Source organism: Chamaea fasciata, unplaced genomic scaffold (assembly GCF_029207755.1).
Source record: "Chamaea fasciata isolate MVZ Bird 193981 ecotype frontalis unplaced genomic scaffold, bChaFas1.0.hap1 SCAF_1, whole genome shotgun sequence".
NCBI classification, from domain to species: domain Eukaryota; kingdom Metazoa; phylum Chordata; class Aves; order Passeriformes; family Sylviidae; genus Chamaea; species Chamaea fasciata.
Genome location: NW_027094086.1, coordinates 35220359 through 35234138, shown reverse-complemented (window position 1 = coordinate 35234138; position 13780 = coordinate 35220359).

Sequence of the window (13780 nt, the reverse complement as noted above, 5' to 3'; positions counted from 1 at the left end):
CGAACCAGAATCTCAGTCCAGGCATTTCACAAGCAAGTGCTGGTATGAAATTCTGCTGGATTGTATGGGATAGAGTTCGCTTTCTTCATAGCATTTCACATGGTGCTGTGGTTTGAATTTGTAACTAAAGCAATGTTGTTGTAACTAACACCAATCTTTTAGCCATTGCTGAGCAGTGCTTTCTCTGTTCCTGGCTCTGCCTGGGAGCAGGCTGGGGGTGCGCAAGAGGCTTTGGAGTGGAACAGCTGGGACAGCTGGCCTGAATTACCCAAAGGGGTTTTCCACACCATATAACTTCATGCTCAGCAATAAAACCTGGATAGACCAGTTTTCAAATGGCTACTTTCCAAACTAGCCACTGCTCAGAGACTGTTTTGGCACCTTTGGGATGATTATCCTTGACATTATTTTTTTTTCCTCTCTCTATCTCTCTCATCCTTACACTGGCTAAGCTGTATTTATCTCAGCCTAGCAGCTTGTACACTTTTTGTCCTCTCTCCTACCCCACTGAAGGAGGGGAGAGAGTGAATGGCTGGGTGGAGACTTAATTGCTGATCAGGATCAACCAAACACAGAAGGTCCTAAGCTTGGTTTTCCTGTTGTTGTCAGTGGTTAGTCAGTGCAAGAGTTGGATACAAGGTGGTCATTCCTCATTGCACCACACCAACAATAGCATCAAGAAAAATGGCACAGCTGGTGCTGTAAAGCCAGTGGGGAGAATCCATCTTGCAGGCTTTTACTCAAACAAATTGCAAAATCTGATCAGGACGCTTCTTCAACCAATACAGAAGAGCAAACATCCCTATGCTACTCGAATTTAGGAGTGAGTAACCAGCAAATAGGTTGTAGAAGAGATGGTAGTCACCAGCCAAAATAAATCTTGCTCCTCTCTTCAAACCTATAACTTTGATTCAAGGTTTAAATGTCAGTGCTTTTCACATCCATGTTTGCCCACCTCAGGCTAGTCCTACGATAGAAATGTCTCCATATTCTTCTGTGCTTAGAAATGATTTTCAGTGGACCTGACGTTTTCCTGACCATAGACTATGATGACTAATGTCATTTTCTAACTTGCAGTTTGACAACAGTCAAAACATTCAAGAACTGTTGTGCTTCAAAATGCAGGAAGTCCTCAGCCATGATACAAATTCTTAGTCACACCATTACCCTAGGACATGAGTTTCTAACAGAATTACAAGATGATTAGATTATTTTTTTTACTTCTAATAATGTTCTTAAAGCTTCAGAGTTGCTTGAAATAAGTCATCATTTAGTCTTTTTTTGTTTTGCAATTTACTTTAAATTTCAAAAGAGTTAATTAAAGGATTCAGTGAAAAGCTCCCACAGCCAAGTGCAATGGCCTAAGATGACAAAACAACAAAAGAATGTTTGTGATATCTATACCATCACCAGCAAGGAGCGGGCATCACTCTCAGACAGTCTCCTGTATGATGACCTCATGACACAGGGATTGATACAAACCATAACCAACATTGCTAACTACCTACAACAACAAAACCTCTACCTATAGCAAAAAAAAACTGAAGTAGCTGTAGAAGTTTACTGAAGTCGTGCAGAATTATGAATGATCCTAAAGTATGCTACTGGTCCTTCCTTGTTCTTTGTAAGGGTGTCATAGTCTGTCATATTCTGAAGTTGGGTAGATTTTTTTATTAGTATCAATATGCACAAGAATTAGTCCCCTCTTAAATACACACCAAATATCCTTTTTAATATGCTGCCAGGATGTAGCCACCTTTTGAAGGTCTGGGGCATTTTGAATACGATTTAATGGCAAGTGTGAAAAACAAATGAGTGTCATAAGTAGTCCCCAGAGATTTCCAAATGCCATAAGCTGACAGAGAGCTATTGATTGTTGCTTAACATGCCTGTAGAAAATAATGGGGTAACAGCATTTGTGCTGCAGCAAATAAAGTTATTCTGTCTCTTATGCCAGCACCAATATTTGGACATGCCCAGAGCTGAAGACTCATTATTTGTAATGCCAGCTGCACTATAACCAGAAGGGACAGCAACCAGGCTCCCAAGCCCTCTTGCTTTTGCTGTCTCACACCAAAATCATGAGGCAGTTTGAGGAAGAAAAGAGAAATCAATAAGTAATTATTTTACAGCCCTCACCACTCCTTGCCCATGTCAACTAATTGAACTTATAAATAATTCATTAGTTTCTTCGCCACCTTGCTGGAGACAGACAGCAGTTTCCTACAATGTGTCATTGCTGTTGATAAAGATGTGACGGGGATGATCTTTCCCCATCTCCTTTCAGTCACAAGTGGACTCACGAGTTTGACAGTGGTACTTCAGGGTCTCTGCCAAGCTAAGCAGGTCTTGGTGGGGGAAGAGGAAGGTCTAGGGTGCTCAGGCTGCATAATAACCAGTATTATGTACTGTATTCTGTCTGCTCCTACCTATACAGGTGGGCCTGGAAGCTGATGTACATGGTCCCCACTCCTGTCTATCTGCAATGTAACTCATAGAAGAAAACAAGTGGGGACTGCCAGGGCACTAAAACTCTGGGCTCTCCCTGGGTAGCAGTGGGAGTGCCCCAGCACAGCAACACAGACCCTGGCAGCCCATCTTGTCCAACACCAGACAAGATCAGGGCAGTCAGGGGGCACTGTGGTAGCCTCGGCTCCAGGCATCAGGCACCTCCCTGGGGATGGGCCAACGTTAGGACAGGATGTCAGCCCACAGGTGAGGGTCAAGATCAGATCCAGTGAGTGTAAACAGGGTCAAACACGCCCAGAGCAGTTTGGTTCAGTTCTGGCCACATCATCTCCGTGACCACAGGACTAGGGATTGCCCTTGAGTGCACCAGCACTGGATCAGGGAATGTGCTCAGGGCCCTGGCAGGCAGGAAAGATAAAACTCACATGAGATGGGTTTGTGAGAGCTGGAGAAAGCAGGTAAGCTGTTGGGACATCTTCACCTCCCTGTACTTGGCAGTGGCGAGGCCACCTCGAATCCTGTGTTCAGTTTTAGGCCTGTCACTACAGGGAATACATTTGAGATGTTGGAGTGGGTCCAAAGAAGGACAGCAAAGCTGGTGAAGGGTCTGGAACACAAGTCTTATGAGGAGCAGCTGAGGGAGCTGGGGCTGTTTAAGCTCGACCAAAAGAGGTTCAGAAGGGACCCTGCTGCTCTCTACAGCTATCTGAGAGGAGGCTGTAGACAGATAAGGGTCTCCCAGGTAACACATGATAGGAAAAGAGGAAATATTGTCAAGTTGAAACAGGGAAGGTTTAGATTAGACATTAGGGGTTTTTTGGTTGGTTTGGTTTTTTCCCACAGCGAAGGTTGTAAAGCATTGGGACAGAATGTCTGGGGATGTGGTAGAATAAAACATTTTCTTTAGTAGGTGCTGTGAAATTGTTTAGACCTACAGTCAGTGAGTCTCAAATTGGCATGAGGAAGCTACGGGAAGAGAAACTGGAGCCAACTGCATATGGAAGTGGAAATGGAACAAACAACTGGGAGGAGGGCAACAGAACAATGGCTGGCACCATTCAAACTGTAATTCAGTGATTAGGTCATGGGTGAAACCCACAGTGGTTTTGCCATTGACTTCACGCTAGAGCTCCAAACTGCTGTAGGTCCATCAGCAGGAGTAGAGTGGAACTACAGGGCTTTTACAAATGCATTTGAACCTTTAAATAACAAATTGCCTTTGGCTTCCACTAACAACTCACTTCCCACTCTTTTCTCATGCTGTGCCTGTGACTATAGCTGTAAGCTAACCATGGACAGTCACTCAGCAGGAATAAGCTGTCACTGATCTACTGGATTAAATAGCAGTTGCTTAGGTTTATACCTACCTGAGATCCTACTCTGGAAATTTGTCAGTCAGATGAAGAAAGCGTTAATTCCAAAATCTTTTGTATTTTAAAATGAAAGTGTCTGTGTTCTAAATCTAAGCCTGTATCAGCTGTAGTTTACTAGCAAGGTAATGTGAAACATGAAGAACAGGATGCAATTCAGGTAAATCAGAAATTGCTTCAGGTTTGATAATATTGAGGACTTCTACCTCCTGCAGTAATATGTAATAGCAAGTTGGTTAATCAGCAGAGGAAATGCACAGGAGCCCTATAAATTATTTAATTCAAAAGTGACAGGAAAAGATTATTAATGAGTGACACTTTCATATAATGTACTCATGGTGAGACCACCTGTAGTTTAATGAATTAACATTGTTACCGGGATCTTTGCTTAAGACTTATACATTTAATTTGATTGTGTTAAACATGCCACTTATTTATCTTTATTAATGGGATTTCTATTTTTAGATACAGGACTCAACATGAGCAATGGGACAATATAATCAAAAGTGGCTTCCATGATACATAGTCTTTATGGGAAGAGGGCAGTTTTTCTCTGCGCATCCCTTTCATTCTTCAATTTTTCATCTGTTCTTGCTTCAACTGCAAGTATAAGCCATGACAGAATCAGCATCTAAACAGCAGAAGATTATAAAGACTAATTAGGTGATGCACAAGGCTCAATTCTATCAAGCAGCTTTTGCTTTAACTTCGGGTAATAACTTTTATTACAACCAGGGAAGTGTCATATTTAATTCCAAACCCTGCTCTGTGCAGTTATGTCTGTTTTTACCTACAATTCATCCCATGCTTATAGTCACACAGCAATATTGTTCTTTTCATTTCACTAGTCTGATTTATTCCTGGTCTGTTCCTTCTATTTTCAAAAGTTTTGTCCCTCTTTCAAAGAGATGATACACCTGCAAAACATATAGAAACCAAGGTGCGAAGGGGCCTCTGGAGATCCCCTGATCCTACTGCCCATCAAAAGCAAGGCTTCAAATTAGGTTTCCAAAGTTTCCACAAGTCAAGGCTTGAGGAACTCACTTGTAGTGGGGGAGATGCCACCACTTCTCTGCGCACCCTCTTCCAATGTTTAAGTGTTCTCATCATGATTTTTGTTTTTGTGTATTCAAACAGAATTTCCCCTGAAATAACATGTGTCTGTAGTGTCTTGTCCTGTCACAATGCAAGCCTTTTTCCAGTTTATGGCGCACCAGATTATCAAGTACTGTAAATCAGCACAGTTCTGCTAACCCTAACCACCTGCAAAGACAATCCCAAGAATTAGGGACCTGTGCTTTCCCTACCCTGACATGACATCACAACAAGTATTCTTGGGAGTCTCAACTTGAGAGCCCACAATCAGGGACCAGAAGCTACTACAGATATCAAACTGCCCGCCTCATTGACCTTCTGAGCATCCCTGCAGATGATGTATAGCAGGGGCACTTGGCCTAGAATGTTTGAGTTAGAGCCGGGCAGCCTGAAGACTAATCCATCTTCTGCAAAAGACATAGAAATGTTGGCAGGGTCAAATTGGAAGCCAGAGAAACTTTTCTAGCAGTCCATGACCTGCTGCCTCCCTTTCCTGAAGTACTGCAGCCCCTTCCTGCTACAGCCAATCTCATGACCTCTTGCACATGCATGCTCTTGTCAATCTTGTTCATGGGACAAAGCATGCTGGATTATATGACAGAGTAACTGCCACTGCATGAAGCCCACAAGACCTTCCACAGAGCACCTCTGTTCAAAGCCAACATAAATATTTCACCTGGCCCCTACTTTATTCTAACCTTCCCTTAGCTTTTGTGACTGTTTAAATACATTTCCTGCTTTAGGTTTAGGGGGTTTAGAATTTGTGGGGATTTGGGTTTTTCGTTAGTGGTGGGTTTTGATTGGGTTTGTTGGGGTTTTTTTGGAGGGGCAGAGCAGGCAGTTCTTAACTGAATAATTAAAACTTCAGTTAGGAATAAATACCTCTTGGATTATTGTTCAAATTCCAGCCAAACACAGCAAGACAGCTAGAAAGGTCTTTTAGCAAAGGAAAAGAAGGAGTTTTCCACAAGCAAAGAATACAGAGAAGTAACCAGGAGGCAAAGGACCTGTCAGAGTAATGAATGGTCACACTGTCAGCAGTGTCAGCAGTCCATTAAAGGTTGTGCTCGAACTGCAGAAGAAAACTAGAAATCAAGAAATGAAAAGGCTTGGAAAAACTCATTTTGGAGACTCACCCATAAGTAATCCTGTCCTTCCACACCCTCCCTCTTACCCTAGACAAGTAATTACATGTGAGATATAATAGACAACTGGATATAGATTGCTGTTTCAATGAAGAGATGTGGCATGGGTCTGATTCTCTTCACCCAAGAGATGTGGAAACAAATTAGTTCAACCAAGGGAATAGGAAGAGCAAACACATAAAACTATACTTAAGACTAGCCAGAGAAAATTCAATTTGAATTAAACCTAGGCAGCATGACTGAACATGACTGCTACATATGAGTGCCAAGTATGCCATGAAAATTAACTTTTTAAAAATGCAGCCAATACCAACAAAGAGGAAACATCACACTTGGGAAGTGATAAATTCTCACTCAACTGAAACTGCAGGTAGTGCTCTCAGGTCTCTCCAGACTTTCTGGCACTTATTAATCTTCTAATTATTTTAAAAAACTGTGAGTTCTCACTGTCTGTCAGATCTTCCCAAAGTGGGAGATAGAACTGAGGTCACAACATTAGTTAGGGTCACTCCTTGTTCATGGGTTTCCTGGAGGTGCAGGGAAACACTGGCCAGAGGCAAGCTAAGTAACCTATGCTCTGATTTCTTCTACCCTTAGCTCACCCATGTGGCCATCATCCCAAAAGTCCAGGCATCTTCTTTTTTTCCTTGATTCTAACACTTCATCATTTCACTTATTGCCATCTTGCAAATCTTTTCATAAAACTTTGCACAAGACCTAATGGAAAATGTGAACCCAACCAAGTCTAAATGAAGACTTGCACCCAAACTGGAGATGTAACAACTTGAAAAAGTCCTATTTAAACTAGCAATTAAGAACAAAATTACATTAAAAAATAGTGTCTTCCACAACTCCCCAGCAGAAAACATTAATTTAGACCAGTTTTGAAGACTAGTTTTGATGCATTTGGAATCAAAAAAGTTCAAAAGCTACTGCACATTCTTCAATATAAAAAAATTTTGAAAAAACTGCTTAAAAATATGAAAAATCATAACACCATTGAATAATTTACTCCAAACCCATTCACTGGGAAAAGAAAAGTTAGCTCTGAAGGTTTTTATCATTTTTCCTGCTGACCTGAACCCACAAAAATTACCTCACTTGTCTTACAAAAATGGTTGTTACCAAAACTGCCCTATACTGAAAAAGAGCTGAATGTCAGGTCTTTCAGCATCTACATCTGGAAGGAAAAGAGAATGACACTATGTTACAGATACAGACTAAGGCTTCTACACCTACATAAAGTATTGAAATTATCTCCTGTCCAAATACCCAGATATTTTGATTCATTTGTCTTATTTCTTGAATTATGTTGAAGGCTGCCTTTATTTTCCTTTCCAAGGAAGGATAGCAGGATCCTGAGGTAAATGTTTTAATACAAAATTAAAAGCAACATATTCTTCTATACACAAGAATGAGTAAGATGATCCACTCATGGTCAAGCAAGTGCCTTTGGTGGGTGTTCAACCAATTTCTTCAGTACCATTATCTTGTCTATAATACAAGACACACACACACAAAAAAACCCCTAAACATGGAAGATTTATCTTAAACATTTTTTAGTATAGTAGCATTCTTGCAAACAATTAACAAAGTTCACAGTCCACTAATTAGACATTCAAATCCACCTAGTGACTTTGTTGACACCTCCCACACATCCCCTGATGCAGCTGTGGATAAGATGCAGGATCCATATAGTTATTTTAGGAACATCTTCATCAGAGAACTGTTGCAAAATCTCACTAATGATGCAGAAATATACAACTGGAAATTATGCAGACTCATGGCGGGTTTTGCACTCCTTTTGCAAAAATCATCATGCAGCAGAATTCAAATTTTATGCCCTGCTATACACACACAGGGCATCAAATAAGTACATGCCTTTATAACATACTGTCATTTATGTCAGTAACAACAAAGTGTGTCTGAAGCAAGTTTATCATTTGAGAAAGCACATTCTATGATTTTTGCTCTGATCTTCACTGTGTTCAAAAGGAACAGTAGATGCATTTTTGGGGCAGAAATTTGCTGCTCAGATGCTTTAAAGGAGGCAGTAGGCACACATGGATGGTTGCAAAGGGAGCTGTAGAGCTACAGGGAATTGCAGTGACAGCAGCAAGCCCCCCTGAGGCATCCCCTGCTCTGGGTGCTGCCATCAGGGCAGCTCAGTGCCAGCACAGCCAACAGGGGATCTCCCATGTCCATAGGAGAACATGGCCAGAACACAGCCTGGCCATCCTGGGCTGTGTTTACAGTTTCCCCCACTGAGCCTCACATCCTGACCCCACTATGGACTAACACACTGTCCCAGCCTCAAGCTATACCCAGAGATGTGCCTGAAGCCCAGGGCTTCCCCAGTGTCCCCCAGCTGATGGGCTCCTGGCTGGGGCAGTGGGTCCCCAGCTGATTCCTCACTGCGTGGCCCCACACAGCCATTCTGACTTTGACCCACAGCAGCGGGTGTGAGGCATTTTGTGTTCAGTTTGCATAGAAGAACATATGAGTTCAAGGCTAAAGAGCATCAGGCTTTCCATAAGAGATTCACCTCAACTGATTTTAAGGGCAGAAGGCATCATGGTCCCACATGAGATCCCTTAGGCTCTGCCGCCCCTCTGCAGAGCAGCCTCCTGCACTGCTTCAGCAAGACACAGACTCCCCACAGCTCCTGCAGGATACCTCCAGCCCTTCCATGGGATGGGTCATTTCTGACCACCTATGCCAAGGAAGCTACACTGAGCACTGACTGTCTATATGGTAAAAGTGAAATTCATCTTTGGTTTCAGACACTTAAATTTAGCTGTGACAGATGTTGCCATGGGAGACAAGTGTCTGAACCTCCCATCACTGCCAGCAGATCTTTAATCAATACAGTCAGGGGAGGTAAAGATCTGCCCAGACAGAATTTGTTTACATTTTGGTGGGCTAAATCACTACCTTGAGTGTCAGGGAACAGCAAGAGTGGGTCTGCTTTGGAAGAGGAGCTGGGATCCACAGGTAGCAGCAGGATAGGCAGGGTAGAAGCCTTGCTGACACTGGGCACTTTTCTGGAGCATCCAGGAAAGAGGAGCTGAGCAGGCATGGCAATAGAAACCAGCATTAGCCAAGAGCCCTGTGATCCCACAGGATTAACCACATCTAAGCTGGTCCTGAGCCCAGGCTGCCAAACCCCCAGAATTCAGAGGGATTTACACAGATCCCTGATGGTAAGCCACACTGTCTGCTCTGAGTAGGGGCTTGATTCCTCTGTCCAAGGGTGGACATCTTGCTATGCTTTCAGGATGTCCCAGTGTACCCTTCCTGACCAGCTGCTGCTTCAGAAGGGCGTATGTCTCCTGTAGGTCCTATAGCATATCTGCCAGCCCTGGGCAAAGGCATTTCATTCTCTGAGGGATTTCAAGTAGCTATATACAGTTTAGGGACCAGGCAGCACCACAGTGTGTCCTACTTACAAGCACCAGTTGTAATCACACCTAATTCTCACTCCAGGTGACCTGCTCAGCAGATCACCTGCCTGCACTCCCTCTGCCAGTAATGGTGAGAGAGAAGCTCCAGAGGCAGTTCAGCTCATTTTAGGTGAGTTGGACAAATGCCTCTGCAGAGGTGCCTTCCATCTTGTGTAGAGGAACCTAGATAGAATCATAGAATCATTAAGGTTGGAAAAGCCCTCTGAAACCATCGAGTCCAGCAGTTAACCCAGCACTGCCATCCAACCTAAAGCTAAACCACATCTCCATGTGCCATATCTAGACTTCCCCTGGCACAAATCGAGGACATTTCCCCCTTGTCCTGTCACTTGTTATCTGGGGGAAGAGACCAACTCCTGCCTCACTACAAACTTTTTTCAGGTTGCTGAAGAGGGTTATAAGGTTCCCCCAAGCCTTTTTTTAATTCAGGCTAAACAATCCCAGCTCCCTCAGCTGCTCCTCATCAGATGTGCTCCAGACCCTTCACCTGCTCCACTGCCCTTCTCTGGATACACTCTAGCCCCTCAGTGTCCTTCTTGTAGTGAGGTGCCCCAAAACTGAACACAGGATTCAAGATTCAGCCACACCAGTGCTGAGTATGGGGGGACAATTACTGCCCTGGTCCTGCTGGCCACACTCTTCCTGATATAAGCCAAGATGCAGTGGCCTTCTTGGCCACCTGGGCATATGCTGGCTGATGTGGAGCTGCTATTGACCAGCACTTCCAGATCCTTCTCTTCTGGGCAACTTTCCAGCCACTCTGCCCCAAACCTATTGCATTGCATAGCATTGTGATCCATATGCAGGACCTTGCATTTACCTTGTTGAACCTCATACAACTGGTCTCAGTCCCAAGACAGTTATCTAATAACCAGCTAAAGTAGGATGGGATTTGTCCCAACATTTGTTTTCAGAGATGTGACTGTGCCAGAGAGGACTAAAGACCATAGCACATGATCCTAGTGCAAGTTCCTAGTGTAAGGAATAATTAACACTGAGGGCAGCTACACTGAACATACACCTACGGTGTAAAATCTGCATCTGGGTCTTCTCAGAGGTCCCCCAGCCCTGGCAAAATTATTTCCCAGCTCCTTGGCTCCTGTCTGCATCCTCATGAGAACTACAACAGCTCTCTGTTTTGTCACCAGCACTTGAATCATTGAAGAAGAAAATCTCTGTGTGACCTAATACATAAAGGGCCCCACAAAAACAGAAAAGAGGAGGAATTTCCTCATTTTTTTCCCAGTAATTTAGTTGAAGCAACAATCAGTCAGCAGGTGGGAGACTTGGGCTCAGAGACCCACTCTCAGCTCTACACACCATTTCTCCAGAGCCCAGTCCAAAGGCAGAGAGAAGCAAGAGTAGACAGAAAGAATACATGAGAGCATCTAATCAGATGTGTAGAGCACTCACTCAAGAGAGGAGAAATTAGCACTTCAGTTTCTGCATCAGCTATTATTTATTTCATCAAATGGCTGCCTGATATAAACCACAAACATGAATTGGCACAGAGAGTTGTGGTATCAAAGTTCTTTGTTCTTGTTCTTAAACCCCAAGTAACTATGGATTCCAGTGAAAAATTAGTAGAAATTACATCATTCATTTGCCTCTTTATACATCAACTCATCAAAAGCCTATTGAAATATTTCTTCCTGCTCTCTGCATCACACACCCCCACAAATCAGGCCTGGAAGTTTGTTAAGGTGATTAATACAACAACACAATATCTTGGCATGAAGTGATGTAAAGGTGGAGGGTGTGACAAGGACAGAGACAGACTCTTTTAAGTGGTGCCCAGTGCTAGAACCAGAGGCAATGGCACAAACTGAAACACAGGATGCTCCCTCTGAACATCAGGAAAAACCTTTTCACTTTGAAGGAGAGTGACTTACAGCCTGGTACAGGTTGCCTAGGAAGGTTGTGGAGTCTTTATCCTTGGAGATATTCAAAAGCCATCTGGACATGGTCCTGGGAAATGTGGTGACCCTGCTTGAACAAGGGCTTGAACAGGTGTCCTCCAGGACCCTTCCCACCTCAGCCTTTCTGAGAGCCTGAGCTTATTTCATTCTCTGGGTCTGGAGGAGCACCAGTTGCATTGTGTCAGTAGGGTTACTGAAGTGCTTCCAAGGCTGTGATATGAGCTGCGACCAACAGAACTCGGGTGCCAAAGTTTGGAGACTGCTGAAAATCCCCACAGAAGAAAGAACGTTGTAAAAAAAATATATATTACTCAGGCACATGACAAATTCTGCTTTGCCCCTGGGAAAACTACTGGGAAAGGTCACTGATTCAATTTATTTTTGACCCACTTTAAACTTTGTAAAAAGGACATGATTCTGTGAGCTCATTTACACTAGGCTGAAGAGCACAGTTAATATGCCTTGGGTGCTAATCATTTCGATTAACAAAAACTAATAATTTTGACTGAAAAATGTAAGCAGACTCATATTCTTCCTCACAGCCAAATGCACAGGGTCTCTATTAATTTCTGTCAACCCATGAAGTGCAGTTAGGTTTATCTCCTCTCTTTGAGGCCAAACTCAGTATTTGTCTGCAACCTGTCCTCTTCAAAGTCTCACCTGTCACTCAGCAGGAAATCCAAAATCCCAGTAGTTGTTTCAGGACACAGTCCGTCCTTCCAACAAAGGGCATCCTGTTTTGCTTTGTTAGGTGATCTTCCTTTCCTCAACAACAACAACAAAAGCCTTACATAATTAAAACTGTAGCCCTGTTTTAAGGTGGTTTTTAAGACATTCTGAAGGGATGCATTAACAGCAAGGCTCATAGCAATGAGAGTACAGAATTGTACACAGATTCTCCTTTAAACGGGGTGAGAAACAAATTGCTGTGCTATGAAAGCTGACTGAATCAGAAGCAAATTAAAGCAACCATTTTTCTGGAAAAGTAGAAGCAGAATGGCAGAAGTGTTAGAAACAGTTAATAGCAGAACTCTAAAAGGTTTGCATTCTCATATTTCTGTAGCTCCCTCTAGCTTGGTAGCTGGACAAAAATATTTCTAAGTTTAGACCAATGAAGATGAAAACTAAATATAGGATATAAAACAACACTTTATGAAAACAACAATCTAAAATTTTCAGCTGTGGGTGTCTTTGGTAAGATGTTCATTCTTAGGTGACTCGATGCAGATCTTAGTCATTTAAATGGGAGTTGTGGAACTAGGAATTTCTGAGCTCAAGGACACTTTTATCCAGCTGTGCCAGTGTATGTGAAGATGTTCTGAACCTGCTTTTCATTTTCCCAAACCATTTCTCTTAATCTTCCTTCTTTTCTCTGCTTCCCAATGTAAACCTTTTTTCCCCCTGCTCTTACCTAACAAAGGCAGACATGACTTTTGATTTCCACACATCTCCTATCTGGAAATTGTCTCCCCTTGCTACCATCTTCCTATATTTGATGAGACCAGGAGGAATGATATTCTCCCCTAGTAACAGTAGGAAAACACTACAAGGTGTTGCTCAGTGAAGTATTGAGGTTTTTGTTTCGTGTCATCTTACAGCAGCACGTGGAATGTAAATTCACAAGTTGTAACAACAAAACAGGAAGAAACAAGCTCTGCAAACAAACTCCTTCAAAAAGTTGGGGAAGTTATCACACAGCTCTGCCATCACAAGGTCCGTAGGAGGCAGAAGGCCAGCCTAGCTATTACTTAGCTAGGCATGGCCTGCACATTTTTGAAGATTTCTCCCTTCTCCAGCTGCAGTAGTTAAGCACATCTTTCAGAAATTATGTCCTTATTGGGGAGAGTGTGGTGGACATTACGTAGAAAGAAGAAGACTTCGTTATATGCATAAAGAACAAAACTCCTATAAAATTAATTGTGTCATTTTACCATTATGGCCAAAGTCAACCTCAAGTGCAGAAAGTAACAGTAATCACAGAATAAACACCAGCCAACAATACTGTTTCTGTCTCAAATCAAGAAAGTTCATTTCAAAGTTGTTGTCACACTTTTCTATCTAAACTGCAACGCTTTTTCAATGAAACTTGACTCACTGAAAGCAGAGTAAGAGCTATCCCTCTTTAGGAAAACAATTCATGACTACTATTTCCTCCTATCTATGACTAACCCCAATCAGAATTTACTCTTTTTATAAATATTCAGGTATCATTTGGCACAACGTTGAAGGAAGATAAATCTGAAACCATTTCTGGATGAGGAAGAATCACAAAGATCATTCAAAGGAGGCAAATGTGCTCATCTGTTAGAAATGGGAAG